Source organism: Lissotriton vulgaris, chromosome 8 (assembly GCF_964263255.1).
Source record: "Lissotriton vulgaris chromosome 8, aLisVul1.2, whole genome shotgun sequence".
In the NCBI taxonomy this organism is placed as follows: Eukaryota; Metazoa; Chordata; class Amphibia; order Caudata; family Salamandridae; genus Lissotriton; species Lissotriton vulgaris.
Genome location: NC_141696.1, coordinates 573,829,058 through 573,841,866, shown reverse-complemented (window position 1 = coordinate 573,841,866; position 12,809 = coordinate 573,829,058). Strand labels below are relative to the sequence as shown.

At 47.1% G+C, this 12,809-nt stretch overlaps 1 protein-coding gene across 2 annotated transcripts in view; it reads right to left on the bottom strand.

The window, feature by feature from the left end:
• LOC147697735 (coagulation factor X-like) overlaps window positions 1–12,809 on the bottom strand; it is a 333,359-nt gene that overhangs the window by 23,118 nt on the left and 297,432 nt on the right. The window lies entirely within an intron of this gene.

Genomic DNA, 12,809 nt, shown 5'->3' with positions numbered 1-12,809 from the left:
GCCACATTGAACACCCATGCCATTGGCTGTATGCAATGCACCATGGCGGTGACGCACCGCGGGTGTCCGGGGTGCGCTACCGCGATGGTGCATCATTCAAAAGCATCCAATGACCGGCTCCGCGGCGGCGGCGCGCCGCTTCCGCATTATTCAAATCTGCATCATGCCACATTGAACACCCATGCCATTGGCTGTATGCAATGCACCATGGCGGTGACGCACCGCGGGTGTCCGGGGTGCGCTACCGCGATGGTGCATCATTCAAAAGCATCCAATGACCGGCTCCGCGGCGGCGGCGCGCCGCTTCCGCATTATTCAAATCTGCATCATGCCACATTGAACGCCCATGCCATTGGCTGTATGCAATGCACCATGGCGGTGACGCTCCGCCGGGGACCGGCGGTAGGTACCGCGACTGATGCGGCGGAGCCTAGCCAGCGGCATGGACACCAGTCCATGTGCCAATGGCTACCTTGGCTGGGTAGATGGTGGTGCTGGGGTCACACCGCCAGGGACTGGCGCTAGGTTCTGGCATTTTCGTACACATTGCTGTGTATGTCAATCATGGACAATGTATAAGTGCCATGCAGCTACATGGTGTAGGGCACATCATTGTACACACGATGCCACAGAGCCATTGCATCCACAGGAGGACGCACGTTCAGTCTGAGCCACTTTAGCATGTGTTTGTGCCATTTTAGTAAGGCTTTTGATGGGTGCTGATAATTGACAGACGTCAGGTGCTCTACATAGATGTAGTGAGGTTTAATGTGTTGTTGGTCAGTGCAGACCTTGACCAGGCTGGTGGCACTGCATTGTATCGTACCTGACTTGTGCATAGGGTGACCAACCGTCCGTAAATTTCACGGACAGTCCGCAATTTTGGCTGTCTGTCCGTTGTCCGTGAAGGATTCTTTAACGGACGCCATTTGTCCGTAATTTTAACCGGGCACAGCTTTCCCCCACCTCCCTTCTTGACTCCGATGCTGCATGAAAGCTCAGACCCCCAGCAGCACTGTAGAGGCACAGCGGGATGGCAACCCTCACACCTCCAGCCCTTGATGAGCTGTTAAGAGGTGCTTGAAGGTGACAGAGGGAGGGGCGCAGGTTCAGGAGCAGGGGGCATCCATTCACATGCAAACAGCCCTGAATGCGTCTTGTATCTGCTATTTAGAGGGGGGCTCGCACATTCCATTTCTACCCAGGGCCCCAAACATCCGAGACTCGGCCAGTTTACACCCCTGATTACACCGAGGCAGCACCTGCTTCTCTTCACCGAGCTTACTTACTGCCACTAATTTGTAAGCAAACCTCGGTTCTTCAAACATGCATAACGTAATACAATGAAGAAATGGCACAATCGCACCCACACTGATTAACAAAGTATGGAGGACAATCAGTTCTCTTAGAGTATCTCCTGTGAGTACTGTATATCCCAGTGGGGGATGGCATTTTGGAGCTTGTGCAGGAGGGGGCAAGGAGCCCAAGATGATACTAGAATACTGCATGCCCACCCCTGTGCCCACCCTGGTGGATCACGTTCCCTCTCCTGTGATGACTCCTGCTCCTGTCCCCCATGTTGTGGCTCCAGTCCACCCCCTCCTGTGATGGCTCTTGTCCCCCCCTGTGGTGGATCCTGTCTCTGCCCTGGGTGGCTTCTGTACCAGTCCTGGAACGGCCCCTGCAGCGAGGGTGAAGTTCTTGATGGGCCTCTTCTCAAAAGGGCTCAGCTCAAAATTAATATTGAAAGGTGGGCGAGTAAGTAAGTGAAGGGATGTGTGAATGGCTGGATGAATTAGTGAAAGGGTGAATGGATAAATGAAAGATTGACTAAATGGATAATGAGAGAGGATAGATGGATGGATGATGAGGGGAAGGATGGATGGATGGATGATGAGGGGGTGGGTGAAAGGATGTATGGATGGATGATGAGAGAATGGATGGATGATGAGTGGGTGGGTGAAAGGATGGATGAGTGGGTGGGTGGATGATGGGGGGTAGGTGGATGAGTGAAATGATGGATGTATTGATGTATTGATAAGTGCAAGGGTGAATGAATGGACATATGAGTGAAAGGGTGGGTGTAAGGATGGATGAGTGAGTGAAAGGGAAGGTAGATGGACAAAAGGATGAATAGATGTGTGAAGGAGTGAAATGATAGATGGATGAGTGATAGGGGCAATGGATGGATTCATGAGTGGATGAGTAGATGGATGGATGGATGGGTAGTTGGATGGATGGATGGAAGGCTAAGTGAAAGGGTCGATGGAGAGAGAAAGGGAGGATGGATGGATGACTAAAAGAGTGGATGGGTGGAAGGATTAGTAAGTGAAAGGATGGCTGGATTGGTGAAAGGGTAAATGGCTGAATAGGTGAGTGAATGGATGGATGGGATGAAGAGTGGATGGATAAGTGTACAGATGGATAGGGTGAAAGGGTGGATGGATGGATAATGGAGGATAAGTGAAAGGATGGATGAGGGGATGGATGAGTGAAATGATAGATGGAAGGATACATGATGGGTAGGTTTGCAAATGGTTGAATATGTTTGGAAATGGCTGGGCTTACTTATATACTATTGCGCAACCTCTGATGTGTCTGTAAAACGTACCTATTGTCCTGAAGTTTAGTCCTGAATTTTGACCTCCTATCCTGAATTTGTGTCCTGAATTTTGACCCTTTGTCCTGAATTTTTACACTCACCGTCCTGAATTTGGACCAATGCCAGTTGGTCACCCTACTTGTGCATTCAGAACTGATCATGCACACAACCAGAAGTGTCCCTGCTATTGTGATCATTGTGTTGATGAATGCCTTCACAATGTACATGATGCATTGAGGTCTGGCAGGTACGGCAGATGGGTATGACAGACATGTTAAGTCACATTAGATTTGTGGCTCTTGTAGCTCCATGTCTGCGCATGTCACTCGTTTAATCATTGTATCCACATTATTGTCACTTGGGTATTGTCACTGGAGAGGCCTGCCCTCTGTGTGTAGCTATTGGGCAGCCATGTAACCACATGTGCCATGCAGCTTTCTGGCCATTGTTTTTTACCCATTACATCAATGATGTTTTGTGCTATGGCCATCTCATGATGCTTGTCATTGACCTATTGTTTTTAATCCTGAACTAGGAGGAGGCCAGATCTCCTACGTCAGGTGATTGTGCTTGAGGACATGGAGAATGAGGCAATCATCAGGAAATTCCGGTTGGACAGACCGACATTGAAGATCTTGTGTGATCTATTGGAGCCCCACCTGCAGCCTCGCCGTCACTATCCTACGGCATTCACACCCGCCCACAAGGTAATGGCAGCACTACACTTCTTTGCGACTGGTTCCTTCCAGGAGACCGTGGCTAACGCTGGGGGAATGTCGCAGCCCATGTTCAGCATGGTGCTGAGGGATGTACTCGAGGCCATGATGATCTATCGGAATCGCTACATCCATTTCCCCCGGGGACGTGAATTGGCTGCCGTTAAGGGGGACTTCTATCCACTTGGGCACATCCCACATGTAGTCGGTGCGATAGATTGCACCCATGTGGCTCTGGTGGCACCGCAGGCGACGGAGCACATTTTTCGAAACCGGAAACACTACCACTCCATGAATGTGCAGGTGGTGTGCCTTGCAGACATGACAATTTCACATGTGTGTGCTAAGTATCCCGGTTCCGCACATGACTCTTTCATCATGAGGAACAGCATGGTGCCACGGATGATGGAGAATCTGCATCCCGAACGTGCCTGGATTGTGGGTGAGTTACACAACTGCTATCGCGTGCTGTGTGTCACTGCCTTTACTGTGGCCGTACAACATTGCAATGTGTATTTTTTTTCCACAGGGGACTCAGCTTATCCCAGTAGGCCATGGCTGTTGAGCCCACTCCGTAATCCCCAGACACCTGCAGAGATCCGCTACAATGAGGCCCATGGCAGGACACGACGGGTAATTGAACGTACTTTTGGGCTGCTGAAGGCAAGGTTCCGGTGCCTTGACAGGACTGGAGGCGCACTTGCATACTCGCCTGGGAAGGTGTGCAAGATCGTTGTGGCATGCTGTATGCTACACAACCTGGCCATCCACAAGGGGGTCCCCCTGCTCCTGGATGACGGTGAGGAACCAAGGCCACAACCTGCTCAGGGACCTGAATCCAGTGATGAGGAGAGTGGAGAGGAGGAAGGAGTTGACCAACGGCAGCAGCTAATCCAACGCTACTTCACTTGAAGGTGTGTGACGAGTTACAACGTCTACATAGTGTAGTGTCTTAGCTTATCTTATGAATGGTTATGCGCAGATGTTCCCAATAGCCACATGTTCTGTCACCTATGTATGGGATTGTTGGAATGGACGTTACGTCCGGAGATGTATTATGGACGGCATTACAGCATTTCAGATAGACACTGTGTAGGGTACCTGTGATAATTAGGATATTTGTGGATCAGTGATCTGTGTGTGTTGCCACGATGAGACCAGTGACTGTAGTTCTGTTGTGTCTCCCTAGGTTCTCCAGCGTGTTCCTGCCCTGCATACTGTACATCATGTTTACATATCATGGACATAATCATCATTGTAAATTATGCACTAAAGAATTCACTACACAAAATCTGGATTGTAAGGTATTTTATTTACGGGGTGGACATGTGAATTGTGCGTGAATATTTACAGGAAGGTGGGGAATGAGCAGTGAGTTGACAGTCATGGTCGCTGAGATGCAAGAGTAGACACCACATGAATGTGGTGACCCAGTCCAACAGACAGGTGCCATTGCCAAGGCAATGTGGGGAAAGATAGTCCAAAAGAGTCAATGCAGTTGGGGAGAGGGTTGTCTTCAAGGCTGGCTCCGTGACTGGCGTGTGGCAGGTGCTTGGCTTCCAGAGACTCCCAGGCTCTTCTTTGGACGCCCCCTAGATCTTTTTGGCGGTGGGGGGCCTGCTGAATGGCCAGCGGCGTCAGAGGACTCGCCCCTCTCTGTTGGCGCAGGGGAGGTTGGTGGACTGGCATCCTGCTGCACAACAGGAGGGGATGTCGGTGATGGTTGGGACACAGGCCTGTCCCTCTGCAACGCCACTTGCTGGCCCATGAGGTCCACCATCTGTCCCATGTGGTTATTGATGGACCTCATCAGCAGGATGAGCTCCCTGAAAAATTCCTCCGACCGGCCACTTTGTCCCTGGACCTCTTGATAGGCGTCCACAACTCTGGTGAAGTGGTCCAGGGATGGTGTCCACTCCGCCTGAGGTCTGGTGTTGGCCCTGGCCCTCCCACCTGCTCTGCTGCCACGAACCTCTTCCCTCGCCACTGGTGCGCCACGCACTGGCTCCCTGCCCTCCACAGTTGTTTGTGTGGGCTGGTCATCCCTAGGGACAGGGAGGGTGCGGGAGGTGGTACTGGTGGTCGTGGTGGTGTTGGTGGCAGTGGCTGGGGTGGTGGTTGCGGTGGAGGCAGAGGCTGTGACAGCAGGGGTCTGCTGCGTTGACGTTGCAGCAGAGGTGGTGGTGGGGAGGATGGGGGCCTGGGACCTCTGGGTGTGTGGAACACCGGATGTGCCGGGCTGGAGCTCATCGTCCATACTGTCCTGGGAGTCTGCATCTGTGAGTCCATGTGCCGGAGGTGGAGACTGGCTCTGCGGGTCGTTGGTGTTGTCCCCAGCAGCGAGTTCTTCATCACCTGTGGAGTAGATGGGGAGTGGTCAGTGTTTGTGTCATCTGTGTATCATCAGCTGTCTGTACACTAGTGCATTGTGCTGTCATCAGTTGTACAAATCATGGCAACATCGTGTTACATTACATAGTGGATAGTTAGATCATGGTGTCCTAAAGGTTGATTGTCTATGCATTATGTACAATAGTAAATCGATTAATACACACACACTTCATGAAGATAAACGGTAGTTACATACCTGTAAGGTGAGCGTGCAGGGTATAATGGCTGACACTTTCTCCTGGGTGGGGCAGGCCTCCATGCTGCTGGGCTGTGGGACAAGGGGCATGCTGGGAGTAGTGGTACAGGCCTCCCTCGCACCCACAAACACCCTCCAAGTGCAGATGGCTACCAACCTGTAAGTTTGTTTGTTAAACAGTGCAATGGCTGACACTTTCTCCTGGGTGGGGCAGGCCTCCATGCTGCTGGGCTGTGGGACAAGGGGCATGCTGGGAGTAGTGAGACAGGCCTCCCTCCCTCCCTCGCACCCACAAACACCCTCCAAGTGCAGATGGCTACCTACCTGTAAGTTTGTTTGTTACACAGTGCAATGGCTGACACTTTCTCCTGGGTGGGGCAGGCCTCCATGCTGCTGGGCTGTGGGACAAGGGGCATGCTGGGAGTAGTGGTACAGGCCTCCCTCGCACCCACAAACACCCTCCAAGTGCAGATGGCTACCAACCTGTAAGTTTGTTTGTTAAACAGTGCAATGGCTGACACTTTCTCCTGGGTGGGGCAGGCCTCCATGCTGCTGGGCTGTGGGACAAGGGGCATGCTGGGAGTAGTGAGACAGGCCTCCCTCCCTCCCTCGCACCCACAAACACCCTCCAAGTGCAGATGGCTACCTACCTGTAAGTTTGTTTGTTACACAGTGCAATGGCTGACACTTTCTCCTGGGTGGGGCAGGCCTCCATGCTGCTGGGCTGTGGGACAAGGGGCATGCTGGGAGTAGTGAGACAGGCCTCCCTCCCTCCCTCCCTCCCTCCCTCGCACCCACAAACACCCTCCAAGTGCAGATGGCTACCTACCTGTAAGTTTGTTTGTTACACAGTGCAATGGCTGACACTTTCTCCTGGGTGGGGCAGGCCTCCATGCTGCTGGGCTGTGGGACAAGGGGCATGCTGGGAGTAGTGGTACAGGCCTCCCTCGCACCCACAAACACCCTCCAAGTGCAGATGGCTACCAACCTGTAAGTTTGTTTGTTAAACAGTGCAATGGCTGACACTTTCTCCTGGGTGGGGCAGGCCTCCATGCTGCTGGGCTGTGGGACAAGGGGCATGCTGGGAGTAGTGAGACAGGCCTCCCTCCCTCCCTCGCACCCACAAACACCCTCCAAGTGCAGATGGCTACCTACCTGTAAGTTTGTTTGTTACACAGTGCAATGGCTGACACTTTCTCCTGGGTGGGGCAGGCCTCCATGCTGCTGGGCTGTGGGACAAGGGGCATGCTGGGAGTAGTGGTACAGGCCTCCCTCGCACCCACAAACACCCTCCAAGTGCAGATGGCTACCAACCTGTAAGTTTGTTTGTTAAACAGTGCAATGGCTGACACTTTCTCCTGGGTGGGGCAGGCCTCCATGCTGCTGGGCTGTGGGACAAGGGGCATGCTGGGAGTAGTGAGACAGGCCTCCCTCCCTCCCTCGCACCCACAAACACCCTCCAAGTGCAGATGGCTACCTACCTGTAAGTTTGTTTGTTACACAGTGCAATGGCTGACACTTTCTCCTGGGTGGGGCAGGCCTCCATGCTGCTGGGCTGTGGGACAAGGGGCATGCTGGGAGTAGTGGTACAGGCCTCCCTCGCACCCACAAACACCCTCCAAGTGCAGATGGCTACCAACCTGTAAGTTTGTTTGTTAAACAGTGCAATGGCTGACACTTTCTCCTGGGTGGGGCAGGCCTCCATGCTGCTGGGCTGTGGGACAAGGGGCATGCTGGGAGTAGTGAGACAGGCCTCCCTCCCTCCCTCGCACCCACAAACACCCTCCAAGTGCAGATGGCTACCTACCTGTAAGTTTGTTTGTTACACAGTGCAATGGCTGACACTTTCTCCTGGGTGGGGCAGGCCTCCATGCTGCTGGGCTGTGGGACAAGGGGCATGCTGGGAGTAGTGAGACAGGCCTCCCTCCCTCCCTCCCTCCCTCGCACCCACAAACACCCTCCAAGTGCAGATGGCTACCTACCTGTAAGTTTGTTTGTTACACAGTGCAATGGCTGACACTTTCTCCTGGGTGGGGCAGGCCTCCATGATGCTGGGCTGTGGGACAGGGGCTATGGTGGGAGTTGTTGTACTGACATTCCGGCCCCATACAGGCCTCCTCAGCAGAATGGCTGGCTACATCTTGTTTAGGGATGGACAGTGTATTGGTGGTTGGGTATTGCAAGGAGGTAAAAGTCAATGTGGTTGTCTGTACTTACCAGCCTCCACTCCCCCGGCTACTCCTGTGTAACTCTCAGGTAGCAGGATACCAAGCACCTTCTCCTCCCATGGTGTGAATGTCTTCATTGGGAGGGGAGGGCCACTGCCAGTCAAGTTTGCCACAGTCCAGTTCTTGCTCCTCTTCTCCTTGACAACCCTCTTGAGATCATGCCACCGCTTCATGATCTCCTTCTTGGATCTTGGGGTGTCCCCAACTGCATTAACCCTTTGGACAATCCTTTGCCACATTTGTGCCCTGGTGGCTAATGGTGTCTGTTGGACTAGGTTCCCAAATAGTTGTGGTTCTACTCTCACAATCTCGTTGACCATGACTGTCAACTCACTCTCTGTGAATTTGGGCATTTTTTGTGAGGTCATGGTGTGGGGGTGTTGAGGTGTTTGTGGGTGCAGGGGTGTGTGGGTGCAAGGGTGTGGTGATGAGGTGTGTTCTGTGCTGGGGGTTTGATTGTGATGGTGTGATGGTGGTGTTGATGGTGGTGGTGGGTGTTGTGTGCGATTTTGCCTCTCTCAGATGTGGTGTGTGGCCTTCTGTTCTGGGAAGATGCAAAGGATTGTGGTGAGTGGAGGGTGTGGATTTGTACTCAGCTGTGTGGGTGTGTCCAATTGGATAGTGGTTGTCAGGTGTGTAGTGGGTGTGGTTATGTAGTATTGTGTATTTCTTTGCCATTTCTGTATCTGTGTGTGTGTGTTGTATGTATTTGTTGCTGGGCTACTTTGTTTATGCAGTATTTTGCATCGCTGCGGTGCTTTGACATCGACCGCGATGGATTTCGTGTTCGTCCGCTGCGGTGACTTTGCTGGTGCTTGTCCGTCATTTCTCCCATGCAATCCTGCCTTCGACCGCGGCGGTCGGTGCCTGCCGGTCCGCCCGCGCCACCCTCGGGGATATCGTAATTTCCTGTGCGGTGTCTCCGCTTTCCCTGTGGGCGGTGTTGTATTTCCAGCTGCTTTTCCGACCGCCGCGGTCGGAGTTTTGTCATCACCGCACACGTCGGGCGGTTTCATTTTCACCGCTACCGCCGCGGTCGGTCTCTAGTGGCGGTCGATCCTAATTTGTCTGCCGGTTGCACCGCCTCCATGGCGGGCGGTTGTTTCCCGCATCCATGGCGGGCGGGGTGGTTTTCCGCCCGCTATCCTAATGGGGCCCTAGATGTTGGACACCAAACCCATATAATTTATTATTCACGCTCCACCTAGTACAAAATCAGGGAAGGTGCTGGACACAAAACCCATATAATTTACTATTACCACTCCACCAAGTATAAACTCAGGGAAGGTGCTGGACACAAAACCCATATAATTTACTATTACTACTCCATCAAGTATAAACTCTAATAAGGTGCTGGACACTAAACCCATATAATTTACTATTATCACTCCACCAAGTACAACATCAGGGAAGGTGCTGGACACAAAACCCATATAATTGACTATTACCACTCCACCAAGTACAACATCAGAGAAGGTGCTGGACACAAAACCCATATAATTTACTATTACCACTCCACCAAGTACTACATCAGGGAAGGTGCTGGATACAAAACCCATATAATTTACTATTACCACTCCGCCAAGTATAAACTCAGAGAAGGTGCTGGACACAAAACCCATATAATTTACTATTACCACTCCACCAAGTACAACATCAGGGAAGGTGCTGGACACAAAACCCATATAATTTACTATTACCACTCCACCAAGTACAACATCAGGGAAGGTGCTGGACACAAAACCCATATAATTTACTATTACCACTCCCCCAAGTAAAAAAATCAGAGAAGGTGCTGGACACAAACCCATATAATTTACTATTGCCACTCCACCAAGTATAAAGTCAGGGAATGTGCTGGACACAAAACCCATATACTTTACTATTACCACTCCACCAAGTATTAGTTCAGAGAAGGTGCTGGACACAAAACCCATATAATTTACTATTACCACTCCACCAAGTACAACATCAGGGAAGGTGCTGGACACAAAACACATAATTTACTATTACCACTCCACCAAGTACAAAATCAGAGAAGGTGCTGGACACAAAACCCATATAATTTACTATTACCACTCCACCAAGTACAAAATCAGAGAAGGTGCTGGACACAAAACCCATATAATATACTATTACCACTCCACCAAGTACAAAATCAGGGAAGGTGCTGGACACAAAACCCATATAATTAACTATTAACACTCCACCAAGTATTAAATAAATAAAGATGCTTCACAATAAAACTATATTATTACAAAATTCCACAACAACAAGAACAAACTCAGTAAATGTAGTGTAGACAAAACCATCATATTTTCGAAATATTTTTTTTGTTTTGTTTTAAATCTAACATATTTTTTAGATTTTTACAATTTCAAAAATTTCTCTAATCCAACAACCTATACCCATAAATACACATATTAAAGTTTTTAAATTTAACTAAAATGTTCATATTTTTTTAATAACACATACAATTTTTACATTAAATTATTTCCAAAATTAATTATTATTTTTTATTGTAAATAAAAATACCTCAATATTACCATTAAAAGACACATACCATTCCTAAATGTAGATAAAAAACTTTTCAAATTTGTATTTGTTCAATAATTTTAATGAAATTAATTTCATTTTTTTAAATATTTTTAATTATAATACAATCCACACCCTATTCCCCTAAAAAAACACATCCAAAAAATATATATATACATTTCTATTTTTTTTATATTTTCTGACACAATTTACACCAAATTGACGTAAAAAGCCACATCCCACTCATAAATATTTTTCACATTTTAAAAAAATATATATTTATTTAATATTAATATTCTAAATTTTAATTCATAAAATATATTCTTTAATACACTCCCCACCCTATTCCCCTTAAAACACGCATCCCACTAAAAAAATATATATTTTTTTAAATGTTTTTTTAATTTTTAAAAATGTTTTCGAAATTTCTAATTAAAATTTAAAAAACACTCCCCACCCTATTCCCCTAAAAACTCATATCACACTCTTAAATTTTATTATACATATTTTTTAATAATTGTAAAAATGTCATAATTTAAAATTATTTTAATAATTTATTTGACTTTTTTAAAACACTAACCACCCTATTCCCCTAAAAACCCACATCCCACTCCTAAATTTTATTATAATTTTTTTAAAAATATATTTTACATTTTTACATTAAATATGTAAAAAAAAAATACATCACTTTTTTAAAACACTCCCCACCCTATTCCCCTAAAAACCCACATCCCGCTCCTAAACTTTAACGTACTTTTAAAAAAAATTATTTATTAAAATTATATAATATTATTAAAATGTATTAAAAAATTCTATTTAATATTTTACAATCTAAAAAAAATGTAAATATTCTAACACTCGATAATTGTAATTTGCATATTTTGACTTTCTATATTTTAACATTCGATATTTTAACACTCTATATTTTTACATTCAATATTATAACATTTTATATTTTTACATTCGATATTCTGACATTCTATATTTTTTAATTCGATATTCTAACATTCTATATTTTTTTCGATATTAAATTAATAATAACAAAATCAATATTTTACACTATCGACATTAACAACTTGATATTACTAACTTCGATAATTTTTTTAACTAAAACAATCAATATTACTTACCTCGATATTACTTACCTCGATATTATTGCAGAATCGATATTTCTGACTCGATCTTACATCCATTCGATAAAAAAAACTCGATATTTAGACTGCATACCGGATTCCACTACAATAATTTTTCTTAAACATGTGCATTGTAGAAACTGTCATAGAAATGCATGGTTTTCAAATAGGATCAATGCAAATACTGCCATAGCAAGGTTTATTTTCCACTCTGACGCACTGTGGACCTTATATGGAAGCCAGTTAAACACAAAATAAGACAACCTAATATTCCTACAGGAGAATTGGTAATTACAGACAAAACACACATCCTCACATGTAAGAGCATCATGAAAACTGATAATGCAGTGTGTATACAAGTCTCCAGCAAAATCGGTAACCTGATGGATACGTGCCGGATCTGAATCTGTAAGATCAGTGACATGAGTAATAAGTAACTTGGCCCTGTGGGCCACCACCACAGCTCACATTCCATACCATCCTGGCAAAACCAGCGTCCACAGCCTCCAGTTATCACACAGATCTGGCTTACTGAGCAGCACTATAGCAAATTTGCAAAGCAACCCTGGAAGATGGCAACAGTGAGCAGCATAGCTTCATCAAAACCCTGCAACACTTGAGCAACACCCTAATATGACCAGGAACTGGAATAGTTGAGCGACGCTCAGGTATAGTTTAGCAGTATCCTGGCATACAAAATCACCAATTCTCATAGTACGTTCTTTGTCAACAGATGCATTTTGGTGGGCTATTATCCAGGCATGAGATATTTTCTGCTACAATGTTTATTCCACTCTGAGTACATGACATATACTTTCCATGACTATCCTGGACTCTCCCCAGTGAATTTCTTCTGATTGGGCCTGATTCACAGGGCAATTTCTGTTAGTAGTCGTATGTCCTGGCATAGGTGTGACATACTCATTCATTTCCAAAAGTAGGGCACAGTACCTCATGGAAAAAGCTTTGTGTATTGGGCAAATTGTGTCAGTCTCTTTCTGTATCAAC